This window comes from Atta colombica, unplaced genomic scaffold (genome assembly GCF_001594045.1).
Source record: "Atta colombica isolate Treedump-2 unplaced genomic scaffold, Acol1.0 scaffold252, whole genome shotgun sequence".
Taxonomy (NCBI): Eukaryota; Metazoa; Arthropoda; class Insecta; order Hymenoptera; family Formicidae; genus Atta; species Atta colombica.
This window is the reverse complement of record NW_017259351.1, coordinates 912,906-927,236: the sequence shown is the minus strand read 5'-3', so window position 1 is coordinate 927,236 and position 14,331 is coordinate 912,906.

Genomic DNA, 14,331 nt, shown 5'->3' with positions numbered 1-14,331 from the left:
TTATATATATAAACATATATAAATGAGCGATATGTCAATAATCAAATCTATTAAAATATTTCAAAGAAAATTCTCTGTTAAATCGGACAATTGATTTAATAATGTGACAAAAGATTCAAAATCAGCACATAGATCAAGCTTCTATCGTATTGGCAATCCGATTACGGTTTTCAACCAACACGTTCTTCCTTAACGAAGTCATAAAGGTAATATTCTTTTCGCGCGCAAGAACCACCATTGCGAGTGCACGACGTCTAAGAGTTTGTAACTGAACATTCGAAAGATTATCTCTTGGCAACCGATTTCGCCAACGACTCTCGTGCTTATCTCCATTATCCGAAAGCTCGAGGTAAGTTGTCAATGGATATAAGGTCGAGCTCTTTGCACATAGGGTACGCAGGAGTTCGCTCGATTCGCCCACCAATCGAGATTCTCTCGTTCAAATCCTCCTTACCTCACAAGGTGGTAATCGTCGAACATCAAGATCCTCTCAAATCACGCTCGAAAATTGCGCACAAGAAGAAATATTCAGCCACAAAAACTTGTCATGGCGATGTAATCGTAAAAAATACGCCTTTACGTCGCAATGTGTTAAATGAGGATAAAATCATATTTGTGCAAATTAAGACAATTTTGTTAAAATCATAATTTGATCGATAAATATCTTTTCTCCGTGTTAAATTATTCTCCGTGTTACTAATTCGTTATTAATTCGTTATTACTTTGTGAGTATCAACAGAATAATAACGACTTATATATCGCTCCCTTACTTCAAAAGTGATACAACTCAAAAAACGTTTATATAATTATATACTTATATTTATAATTACGTTATATTTTAACTAATTATATCGTCAATTTATATTATCTCTGTTACATAAATTTCAGTAAATTTTTTAAAATATGCTTAAAAAATTTCAATGTATTAATTATTAATTATAATCATGGCTAACTGTGCACATATTGTGTCAAACTTTTAGGAATGTATTAAAATTATAAATATATAGTTGCTTTTAAATAATTTAAAAAATGAATCAATTTGAAGTGCTATATAAATTTGAGTGGTCTGAGTAGCTGCAACAAGCGGCTCGGTGTTCAAAGTTGTTTGGAGTTGAAACACCAATGATGTTGCTACCTCTTTAATAGAAATTTCAATTTCGCACGTTTCAGTTGTTTCAGTAGAACATACTTGCTTCGAAACGTTCATTTTTCGCTTCGTTTGAATACGAGGTATTTTGTCAATGCGCGAATTGCGCTTCCATTTAATCGTCGCGTCAGTGATGTTTATCCGCAATTGCATGACCAATAATAAAATGTCAACGATAAATGTCGGTATTTTTGTGTCAAATTGATAAGAATTCTACATGTCGATGACAATAATAAAAGGAAATATATATGTATCGTTGAGAAAAACGTACGGACAGAAGGAGAGAAATACGTATTTTCAGAAGCTCGCGTTTGCTTTGAAGGATTCTTAAGAATATCTAAAACATGATGACGTTATACGTTTTGATTATCTATTAAGGATTACTGAAAGAATATTTCTTATCCGGGCAAACATTTTTCACGCGATTATTTCGAATCATTAATTGTTAACGGTATTTTTCTGGGAATGGAAGTAACTAGTTACTATAATAAACTGCTATTACTTACTTATTTTTTACTTATTATTATTAGTTACCTTGTTGTAATGATTTGGTAATAACGTTGCGAATTTTTTATTATGATGTAACACCAGAGTTGGAACAATTAATGGTTACTTATGGATTAGAAAAGTTATTCATTATTGAAAAAAATAATTCTTAATTTGTAATTCGTTCTTTTTTAATATAACTTAATGGAACTTTACGGCATTACTCATTACTCATTACTTATTATTTTTCTCAATAAATAACGCATAATTTATTTTTTTTTCAAAGTAACTTTCCTAACCTTAATGTAGCTTCAGCGTTTAGTTAGTAATCATTACAATCATAAAAAATTACAACATTATCAAATTATCATAAAAAGTAACTGTAAACGTAACAGAAAAGTAACTCTTTCCTTATTTTTATGACACCCGCTATATACGATGCATGCGTTCTTTAGCTATCTACGGTTAACCAAACACGTATATTGTTTTAACACGGCGATCAACCGCGAATTCAAACGCCGGAATAATTTATATTTCCATCGAAACTGATCGAACACGTGCAAGTGACTTGTGGACTATCCATGAATTTTGTAGCTTCAACTGAGTTAAATTTAAATAAGTTCTCTTTAAAATAACTTTTTACATTAACTATTCGAATGTCGGATTAGTTTCTCGAGCTCGCATGATTGATTAATGAAACATAAATATTCTATGCATTTACCTAAGCGATCTTTGTCTAAGCAATTTTTAGAGAAAGTAGAGAAAGTCTCTATTTATATTTCTATATTAAACTACGTGTAGGATAAAAATAGATAATGTTTTTTATTTTATTTGCAAATTCAGCGGCAATAAAAAAGATCATTAGCATATCATGCAAAATATATTTTGCTTGCATTTCAAATATCTTGCAATCCGTCCGGTGAAGCATTAAGATTGTTCTTGTATGTTACGGATACTTTCAAATTGAGCGATCCTGATTTATTCTCAATCTCCGCGAAACAATCGTCAATTGATTGGGACAAGACTTTAATAGCGTCATTTATAGCGATCAAAGAAATGTCCAAGATAAAGTACTCTTATTTTTATATAAGACGCAAGAAGACAAAAGACTAAAGACTCGAAGTAAAAGCAGTCGCCTTTTTAATCGCTTCGCTGAACAAAGCTGCACTTGTTGCGCTTATCATTTATCGTTAGCATTTTTCTGTGCTTTAAATTCTTAAGATCACATGCATTATATATTTTACGCGCATTATCTTATATTTAATCCACTTAAAAAAAGAAGGTAAAATGAAGATTTTGCATCGTTGCACCAATTGAGTTAAACAACATTCTGTTATTTTTAACTTCTATCAGTATCAAAATGTAAAATAAATCCATTTTTGTAATCAGTTTCAAAGTAAACATTGTCCATATTAACATATGCAGTAGATAATAAATTAAATTTGAATCAGATTTAATACATTTTCTTGAGTTAAATTATTTATCTCTGTTGTTTTAGTTAATGATATGAAATTAATGATATATGGAGTAAGAGCAATAGCGACATATAGAAATTATTAACTCAAATTGAATATAATTTGACATTATGTGAATTTAACAGTGAACAAGGTTCTGAAAACATATTTTTAAGTAGGAAAAAATTTATTGTTTTAATAATATCAAACAAGTAATAAATTTGAATGTCTTTGAACACTTAAATACTAGAAACGCTTAATTTTGAAATTATTAAAGATTTTTTTTACAATTGATATATGTATAAAGTTGAAAACCATGATGTCAGACTATTAGAGGAAATCGTTTTGAACAATTTTTGTAATAAAATGTTCAAATATTTAAAAATGCTAAAAAATTATTTCCATTTACATTATTTTTGATGTTAAACGATAGAATTCCTACTATCTGAAAAATTAAGCGTTTTTAGGCCTATGTTCATGTAAATTCTTTTTAATATTTAGCCAATGGGGATATATTTGTAGAATATATGTGATATTAATTCATTTACATCCCATATATATAAACTCACGTTTTAAATTTTTAGTAATTATCTATAATTTCATTATTGAGAAGAAAATTCAAAATAGATTTAAAAGCAAGTTCAAATTTGTGAAATGTTTCTTTTGTGTCATCGTATGTTATCCGTTATATCTTTTGACAGCTTTGAATAGTAAGATCAACTGAGTGCAGCCACACAAACTGCATTAGTTTGTCGCCCAGTCAAACGTCAATGCTCTCTCTCTCTCTCTCTCTCTCTCTATATATATATATATATACATACGTTTCTGATCCATATGTCGATGCGAAAATCCGTCGTGCGTTAGGTTGGAGCGATTGCAGAAGCACGGAAGTAGAGATGCGATGAATCGTCACGCATCGATCGAATGAAAACAATAACGAAAAAAAATTCGGAAACGATGGATACTCGGTTCAAGTTTTAACGCAGCGCAGAAAGCGAGGACGAGAGAAAAAGAGAAAGATATAAAGAGTAAAAGAAGAAGAGAGAAGTATAGGTATGCCTGTAGGAATTTGCATTTCGGAGCTATCCGATTGCCTTCTCCTCGCCAAAAGTTTTCCGGATATTTCGGGATTTGATTTAAACGCACGGTGGGTTTCGTTAAAAGCTCGAAATACAATACGTGCGCCGGAGCTAGATTAGTTCAGTAAATGTCAACGCTGAATCTGCAAGAATTTGGAACGGATAGTCATGAACGCGAGAGAGCGAGTTGAGAAAAATAATATTTATCTTTGACAGGCAAAATTTCATTCCTTAACGATGTTACGAGAGTGGAATAATCGAGTGCGATTGGAAAGTTTTGTTGAATATTTCCCATCACTTTTATCTTAGGAAATATCTTCTGTCAAAATCGTTTTATAAAAAGAATTAAAGATTTCTACATATTTCTGTACAAACATACAATTTGTCTCATATGCCTTACATGGAAAATGTTTTCATAATTGTTTTAGTTTTAATTTTTTATTAATCTAATTTGATCCAAACAAACTTTGTTTTATCTTTTTAAAGACTAGAATGTAAGAGGAAGTAGGATTTAGCGCGATACTCGATGCACAATGGAGATGTTTATAAGTCCATTTTTAATATAAAATATAACAAAACTTTTTTTTTGTCTCTGTGTAACCAAAGAGTGAACAACTATTACATTTCGTTCTTTTTATTTGACGAAAAAATTTATTTGGATAACTCTTGTTACTTCATCTAATTAAAATAAGTATTATATTCAATTGGATAACTGCTGTGTATGTATAAGTTGCATCAATTCGCTTCATTTTATGAGAATTGTTTCTTTCTGGCCAGTAAATTAGGATGAAGTTAAGGAATCTTTTTGTGATATTGAATGATTGGAATCATGGTTGATGCATTACTTGTACTGAATTAAATTATACTAATTCCGTTGAGAATGACTTGAAACGTGTACGGACGATACGAACGTTATACTAATTTTTTATACTTTATATTAAATGGACTTATAAATCACAACATCTCCCTCATTATACTTGCGCATCGAATATACTTGCACGCTGACTTCTCCTTATATTGTAGTCTTTAAGTTGTTTAATATTAAGGAATCCTACAACATTAATTATTATTCTTATTATTGTTTTTATCTTTTTGTTATAAAATAAGTAGAATAAAAAAGATTAATTTGAAAATCTGCCAATAAAAATCTTCATCTTTATATCAAACTAGATGATAATACTTTTTAAATTATATGCAATAAATGTCACATTTTATGTATTATTTGCGTAATTGACATTATATTATTAAATAAGAGATATTTACCGTATGTGTTTTATGGGATTACATCATAGATTATACATTATTTTCACATATAATTAACTGAAAGAGAGCAAAAATATAACCATTTCTACAGATTAGATAATTAATTCTATGATTCAATTGCAGCTCATTATCGAGTTGCTAGGATCATAATATATGTGTGTGTGTGTGTGTGTGTGTGTGTGTGTGTGTGTGTGTGTGTGTGTGTGTGTGTGTGTGTATGTCTATCTATAATTTTGCAAAATCAAATAAACAATAAATAGATATAAATATTTGATGATAAAATTTGAAATATGTTTGCTATTTTTTTAAGTATTGAATAATTTGGATAATTATTTAAGTATCACAAACAAATTAATAAAAGTTAACTAAAAATAATTCTAGCTTATATTAAAATAATTTAATTACTTTTTCAATATTTTTCTTTCTCTACGCTTTAATAAAATTAATTGAAGTGCTTATTGCAACAATGGACTAATCCATATTTTGTGAAAACGTCTGGAATAAATAAAAAATCTGTCCCTTATCTATTTTTACCACTACTACATGTTTGATTACATAAGGATCCATTGTTATAGCCTTTTAATTTATCAACAATGTGTCAAATAAATTACTATTCATACATGGAAAAAATGATTTTGCTGAAATGTCTAAAAGAACTGAATACAGATTTTAAAATAATTTTGTTGGACTATTAAAATAAAATTATGTAGGAAACTCAAGTATAATGAACAATGCTGCAAACAATTTTAATATTCTGGCTTGAATGTCCTACATAATTATTCAATTAGTCCAACAAAATTATTTTTAGATTTGTATCTAGCTAAAATGACTAAATTTTTAGTCATTTTAACAAAATTGTTCTTTTCGTGTACATTAAAAAAATTTGTTTTTTTTTCTTTGAGCATAAATATTTAGTAAATTTCTTTATTTTAAATCTTCCGTTAATTGAAATAAAGACTTTGATAAATAAGAATAAACAAATTCTATCAGCAAATAAGAAATAAATATTAAATTACTCATTTCAGGATTTTATGCCGCTGTCATTCGACGCGTCTCCTTAGGTCTCCTATTCTTTTCGGATTCCTGTGTAGCAATACTTGCAGAAAAATAGTTATTTTACGATCGATTTTACGAAATTTGATACTAATTATTAGTAATATAAGTAATATACGACAATTGTGAGTGTCTGTGAAGTTAGCACGGTATTTTATTAATTTTCAAAAAATAATGACTGTCAGCACTTCCGATAGCACTTTTGATTTATTGTTTGTTCAAAAATAACAAAATGTTCTGTGTTTTTAATATCAAAAAGTCAAAAATAAAGAAATGTTGTGCTAACTTTACGTTCTAGCATAGCATAATTTTCTCTAAAGTACCAGATGCTATCGAATATTACGACATCTGTTAAATGTTCCCTTTTTTTAAGCTAGATTGATTATTATATGATGTTTCAGGACAAAATTCAACAATTAATAATTTTTACACAGGTTATAATATTCGAATTCCACGGAAACATGTCGACCCGATACCTTTGGGCATTTTGACAATAGTCCTGACAAATGTTCTGCTGAAAATAATCAGCATGACACATTTCCGCCAAGTGACATGCTGGTAGCCATAATTAAAATTATTTAAAAAATGTTTATAAGGCAGAACAACCTTTATAATTTATTCGTATAGAATTCGAGCGGAATGTATCAGAATTATTGTGAAAAATGCCCAAAGTTATCCGGTTGACACATTTCCATGGAATTCGAATATTCTAGCCTGTGTAAAAATTATTAATTGTTGAATTTTGTCCTGAAACATATAATAGCTGAAACGTGAAATTAGCTATCTCTTAGTCATTTCTTTATTTTTTATTTTTTGGTATTAAAAATGCAAAACATTTTGTTATTTTTGAAAGAACAGTAGAAAGTGACAAAGGAAAGAACAATGGAAAGTGTTACCAAAACAATCATTATTTTTTGAAAATTAATAAAATGTGCTAACTTCACAGACACTCATTGCAAATGATTTTGTACTCTTGTTAATTTGCACTCTGTTCAATGCATATTTTTTGATGAAATAAAGAAATAACAAGGTAGATAAAATAAGGTAGATAAAATATCGCGCGAAGCTACGATCAGTTCGACACTTGCAACGTCTCGTAAATTAACTTGCGACGAACAAATCCTAAACAGTGGAAGGAATTTGAAAATTGTATGGTCAATTTCACATGCCTGTATAACAGCGATGTTATACCTGTTGCGCCATCGTACTTTCGTGCATTTTCCGCACTTTGAATAACATAATCGCGTTGTGAAACGTACTCTAAATGAATTTAAGCATCGTTAGGCAAGTAATTACCAGTAATTTACACAACCGTTGTGTGCCACAAGAAATGAAAATTTTTGAAATGCCGAATACCACGTGCCAATTTTACGAAATATTTAATGCGTATCACGAAATAAATGTACTTAAAATTCTATTCCTTTTATGTGTATATTTCCGATTAATTTCAATGAATAGACTATCGTACATTTCGCATTTCATTTTGTAAGAGCTTTATAAGCGTATGTATGATATAAAATTGCATACTCTCATTGAATTCAAATAATATCTCCATTAATCGGTTATAATGAAATTTTCAATTCAATTGAGCAGAATGAATTATTTTACACCGTACATGTATAAAGTGTTCCAAAATTTGCAATTAAAAATATTATAACAAGAAAGTTTCCAAAAAGTTAAATAAAAAAATTATTTGTAAATTTTTATTTTTATTTATAATAATAGTTTCTGAGAAATAACAGTTTGAGAGGTCTATTCTGCAAATTTTAACAACTATAACGCTACAATTACAGTTGTTAAGGATTACAGAATAGGTCCTTAAATATGGCCAATTACAGTCTATGTTTAGATGGTCACCTGTAGTATTGGTAAGCGCGTTAAAGTTTAAAGAGGAGCGTTTACTAGTGCTCACTAATGTTCATGTTACACCACACATCAGAGATTAAGGATTGCGAATTGAGAATTAGAATTCAGCTAATCGGAACAAAACAGATTAAAATTAAAATTAATCTGATTGGTCAATTTCTAATCTTTAATTCGTAATCCTCAATCTTCAATGTGTAGTATAACACGGACATAATACTACCGCACTCGCAATTCGTAGGCAGATAGTTGTTTAAATAATATATAATTGGTTATATTTAAACTCTTATATCTCGAAAATTATTGTTTAAAATAAAAATTTACAAATAATTTTTTTACTTAATTTTCCAAGATTTTTACTTAATTTTTCGAGAACTTTTTTATTATAATATTTTAAATTGCAAATTTGGGACAACCTGTATATCAAGCAAATATACATATATAAGTATGTGTCCTATATATGTACTCTCTTATGCGTCCCTCGTTCGGAAAAAGAAGGACGCCGTTCAAATTTTCTCTATAGAGGCTTTGATGCCCGTTTCTTTCACTGAAATTTTCTCTTTTTAGAATTACCACGCGCTTCAATCGTTTTATAAAAGGACCGATTTTTTTCTCGTTTTTCCACTAACATTCGTGAACGACATTCCCAAGTAATTTGCCGCGAAGCTGTTTGTCGAAGACGGTTCCCAGGTACTCGAGTCCGCTCTTGAATCGAAACTACGGTATTAAAATTACCATCTGTACCTATACATTTTATTTTGCATATGTTTCCTTTTTATATTTTCTGCTTTTCTTAATTCCTGACTTCCTTAAAGCTTATCATTAATTCCGCCAAATTATAATAAAAATGAGGATTTATAATACATTAAAAACAGAATTATTAATACGCAAAAGTATTGGCAGTTTTGATATTTGAAAATCTGCTATTTGCTTTGCTTATGATTAATCTTTTGTAGATGGTAGCTTTTATAATAAAGAAACTTAAAAAAGATTTTGTTTTGTGTAAGACTTTTTGGAGTAGTTAAAGGATCCCGCAATTTTTTTATGGGAAAATATTGAGTTGTCCGGAAAGTTCATGCTGACTAATCTAATTATAATTTAATAAATGTATACTAAAATTTAAATCTTCTGCGTTTCAATTTTCCTTCAACATCGGCATGAACTTTCCGGACAACCCAATACTTTCGATCAAAATTTGGCTGAAAATTTAGTATTTAGTAAATTTGTGATAATTTATGATATCCTGATCAAAAATTTATAATTAATACTCTGATTCTGGCCTCAGAACTTCAATTTCAAACAAATAATCTGATTATTGTAAAAGTCAGTTTTAAGAGATTCTTGATATCTCTGAGTTTGAATGTGTCTAAAAATATTAAGTTTCAAAAGAATAATAACCTTCAATAAAGGAAGATCTAATGGCCTCACAATCAGAATATGGAAATCAGTTTTGCTTGCACAGGACTGATGAACTTCAAATAAAGCGCGAAATTGGAAACTCGATATTACTTTTAAATTAAAAATTCTCTGATATAATAAATACTGAGTTTATCAAAATAAGATCAATTTTTTAAATTTCTGTCCGCCATAATGGATTCATTATTTAAATTTTATATTTTCGATCTCAAATTCGAATAAAGCGTTATCAAATTATCTCATGAACCAAATTTTATAAAAATCGGACAAAAAGTTTTACAAAATAAAAGGGAGTGATTCCAAATAAGGTCGCCTGTCCACGAAGGAATTAAATAAATGATAAATGAAGTATTAATTATAAATACGTATAAATTACATAAGTATATCTTTTCTATTCTTGAGACTTGAAAATGTTAAATATTAAGAAATAAAACGAAGAAATAACATAAATCTTCAAATCTTATGTTACGCAGAATGTCGCTAAAAGTTGTACGTTACTAACGGGATCCTATCACTATTCTTGTAGCAAGTTGAAACCATCATTTCTTTGGTAGAAAGTTCGAGAAGGTTTGTGAACTTTTCGCGTGTCTTCCATTTATTAAATCACGTTATCTGAACGACCTGTAAAGTTAACTCACGCGAGATGTTAGAAGCTTGCTGATAACTGTGACAAGCATGACATATAAAATACGTACATATATCAAATAAGCGAAGCCTTTATGTGCGAAGTCGAACAATTTTCGATAAAATAGTTTCGCTATATTTCGTCACTGTGTGTTTCCTCTGTCTCTCTATCGCTTTCTCTTTCTCTCTTTCTATCCTCCTCCTTTTCTTCTTCCTTTTCCTCTTTCTCTTCTTCCTCTCTCTTTCTCTCTCTCTCTCTCTCTCCCCCCTCTCTCTCTTTCTCTTTCTCTGTTTCTGTCTCTATCTATCTATCTCTTATATCAAATACGTTCGATATAAGTACTCATATTTTGCCTATGCAAATACATCAATCTTCTCTATAGTCAAATGTCAAACAGTTTAATTCCCTCATTTGTCATTTATATCAACAGATAATTACATCAATTCGATACATATATATGATACATATAAATAATATATAGATTTAATCTTCAAAATAATGCAGATTGTAATTTGCTTAGATAATTTGGGTCAAACGAAAATAAATACAGAAAATTAATTTACTTTAAAATAATTAATGTCTCGCAGAAATAAGCATATAATATTAACTTTTAATGTTTTTTTATTAGTAATGAAATGAAAACTATCGCCATTGCTATTAATATTTTATATATTTGTCGTTTTTCTGTATTCCCTTTATCTTTGATCATCTCGTATGACGTTTGAAGGGAGATTCGCAGGACGAGCTTGATCCGCTGTTGATGACATCGTGTTCACGCATTCAAGCCACATCACGACAAAATAAAGCAGTCGGGAAAAAGCCTTGTTTCCGTGAGCATGCGAAGAGTGAAACAGCGAGAAAGATGGAAAACGCGCGCGTGAAGGACCAGAAATTGCGTTCGTCGTAGTATTTTGCATATACCAGGTTTACCGTAGAGGACCACCGTGGCTGGCGTTTGCGTTTACACAAGAATTGTCCATCTGTATGTACATTCGTCGCCAAGGGAGCAAATCCAGGAGCAAAAAGTGGAACCGACAGAAACATTCCGGTGCGATTCGTTCCGCGTTGAATTCTCTTTTCTCATATCGTCGTATTTCTTCATTCGTAGACGGTTTTTTCCTTGTTGATCATAAGCGAATTTCATTGCGAATTTTGCTGTCTTGCATCGAGGAACCGTAAAATCATTGTGTTGTGAAGGGAGGAAAATGATATTGGAGAATGTAGCTAAATATGATTAATTGATAATTAAATTGAGCTATAATACACGCTTTCGAAATACACTGATCAATATAATTATCATCATAGAATTTAATTGAAAACAGAGCAAACTAATATCATTCTATGGTGACGGTAAAAAAATGTAAGAAATAGGATAAATTCTTTGCAAACTTATCGAAACATTCAATATAATTGAAAATTGTATTGAAAGTTGTATTGATTTTATGTAATGGGTTAAGAAAATAGGTCGTAAAATAAATTGCTTTTTAACTTTATTAACTTTTGGTACTTTATTAACTTTCTATTAACTCTTGGTACTCCAATTTGTTTTATGTACATGAAATGTATCTTTCAACATGCAGAAAAAAATATTTATCAATTTTTTAAATTGCTACAAACCTTTCAGTTTATTTTTGTTAATGTTTATTTTTATTTAATGTTATATGCCAAATAATGTTTATTTTTAATGTTTTATCTCTCTCTCTCTCTCTCTCTCTCTCTCTTTTTCTCCTTCTCTCTCTCTACTGCATCGGTTATTGCTTTCGAAACAATTAACAAATAATCTCAATTCATTTCACGGAGAAAAAATGGAGCTAATTTGTAATTTTTTTTTTATTCATGATACAATACAATGTCGTTTTCTTTAGAATGCAGGATATGGTAAAAACTTGCGTCCGAAAAAATTTGCATATTGACGGTGGGAATATTGTGGGAAGATAATTTAATAAACCAGACGATGACGACTGCATAGAGAACAAAGCATCGTTTGATCTTTAGCTCTGGCGAGACGTCTGATGAAACGCAGGAGAAATATTTCGTTGAGTAAAAGTGGAACACGGAGTGTCATAATAAATGATGAATTCTCATTGCAAGAACTCTCGGAGAAGACTCCACAAGTCAGTGACACGAAGAGAAATTGCTACAGCAATCAAATGACGAACATCGAACGCGTCGATATTTTCCGAGTGAAGACGCATTATAAATTAATGTGATGAAGTAACAGCATGCTTTCAAGAAACTGTAATTAACAATTACCGTTATTGAATTATATAAGACGAATTGTGTAAGATAATAAAAATTTATAATTGACCAAAAATATGAATCATAACTGGATGAAAAAACTTTTAAGATTCTTTAGAGACTTTAAAATCGGATTTAGATTTAAGATCGGTAGATTAACTCGGTGTATGATAATAGTTTTTCTTTGAATTTCGATTAATCTTATATAAATCAAATCTGATATTCTATTTAGTTTGCAATTTGTAAGTTGTGTGTCTTAATATTTGACATTGAGAAATAGAACGTAAATCGAAGAGTGCAAAAACAAAATAATAGTGATTGAAATCATATTGAATCATATTGAATATCCAATTCTTATATTTCGCTAACAATGATGCAGTTCTTTTGTGTAGAAAAACTTTACCCAAAGGTATTCTCCCTAAAATGTTAACTCAATTTTATATAAAGAGAAAGTTGCTTTGAATTGAAGAAATAGTTCAAATATATAAGTTTCATAGTCAGTTGATCGTCAAAACAGTTCACATATAATATTTAATTCATATTTGTGAATTGTATATACATTTAAAGAATAAGTTTATAATATATAAATACACACATTGTAATTAAAATATAAAAAAATCACTTAAAAGGATTTTTTTTAAAAAAGTACAGGATTTTTTTAAAATATGAAATATCAAAGAGAAAAATCAATTTTTTTATATATAATTAATTAACGATGTGTCACAAATTAATAGACGATGGCTATATGATGGATAAGACATAGGTTCATTATAAAAACGATAGAACGAATCCTAGCTTTCAAACGAATCAAGATTGTATTTCTACAATTTTTCTGATTTTTCTGATTTTAGTGATTAAATTCAATTTCAATGAAAATGTCTTTAAAACTGAAGATCTTAGGATAAAATCAATATTTTTTCGTCAATAATCGACGGTATCTTGCAAATTAATCGAAGATAAATTGATGCACTCGTTAAAAAAAAACAGTAGAGTCTTAGCTTTTAATTGAGACCAATATTATCCTACAATTTTTTTATATGAAAATATTGATTATATCGATTCGTGATTTTGATTAAGTACCAAACATGGCCAACGTCGATGGTGAAGGTATCATATTTCAAAGCAGTATAGTACACATGTTTTTTCACACCTTTTTTTCGCAGCCACCTGTTACTTAAGGTACCAACTACAAGCAAAAAATGAAACATAGTCTTCTTTTTCAACGTGCCTATGTGCCTGATTTTCAAAATGCTGTAATTTCACAAAAAATAAACGTAGAGACATAAGACGAACATCAATTTTTTTCATTTCGCGTTTCGTAGCTTACGTTGAATCTATACGTTTTTATTATGACAAATAAGCGGTATGTCTAGTAAATTAGAAGTCTAATAGTGAGTTAAAAACTTCAAAGACTTTATTTAACATGTTTTTTCAAGTTACTTATGAGAAATAAATCTATGATTGGTTTATTATGGTGTATTAAAAGATCGTATTTTATATAGTTTAAATTCAGTTTAACTATATGCTTTTAATATTGTTAAAATAAGTCATATTGTTAAAATAAGTCGAAACAGTGACTCATAATTTCAAAAATTTAAATTAAAAATGATTAATATTTGAAAATATTCATATTTTTTAACGCAGATTATTACTTAAGCTTAAATTTACTATTATAGAACTTTAGAATATGTGTAATATGTTTAGAAT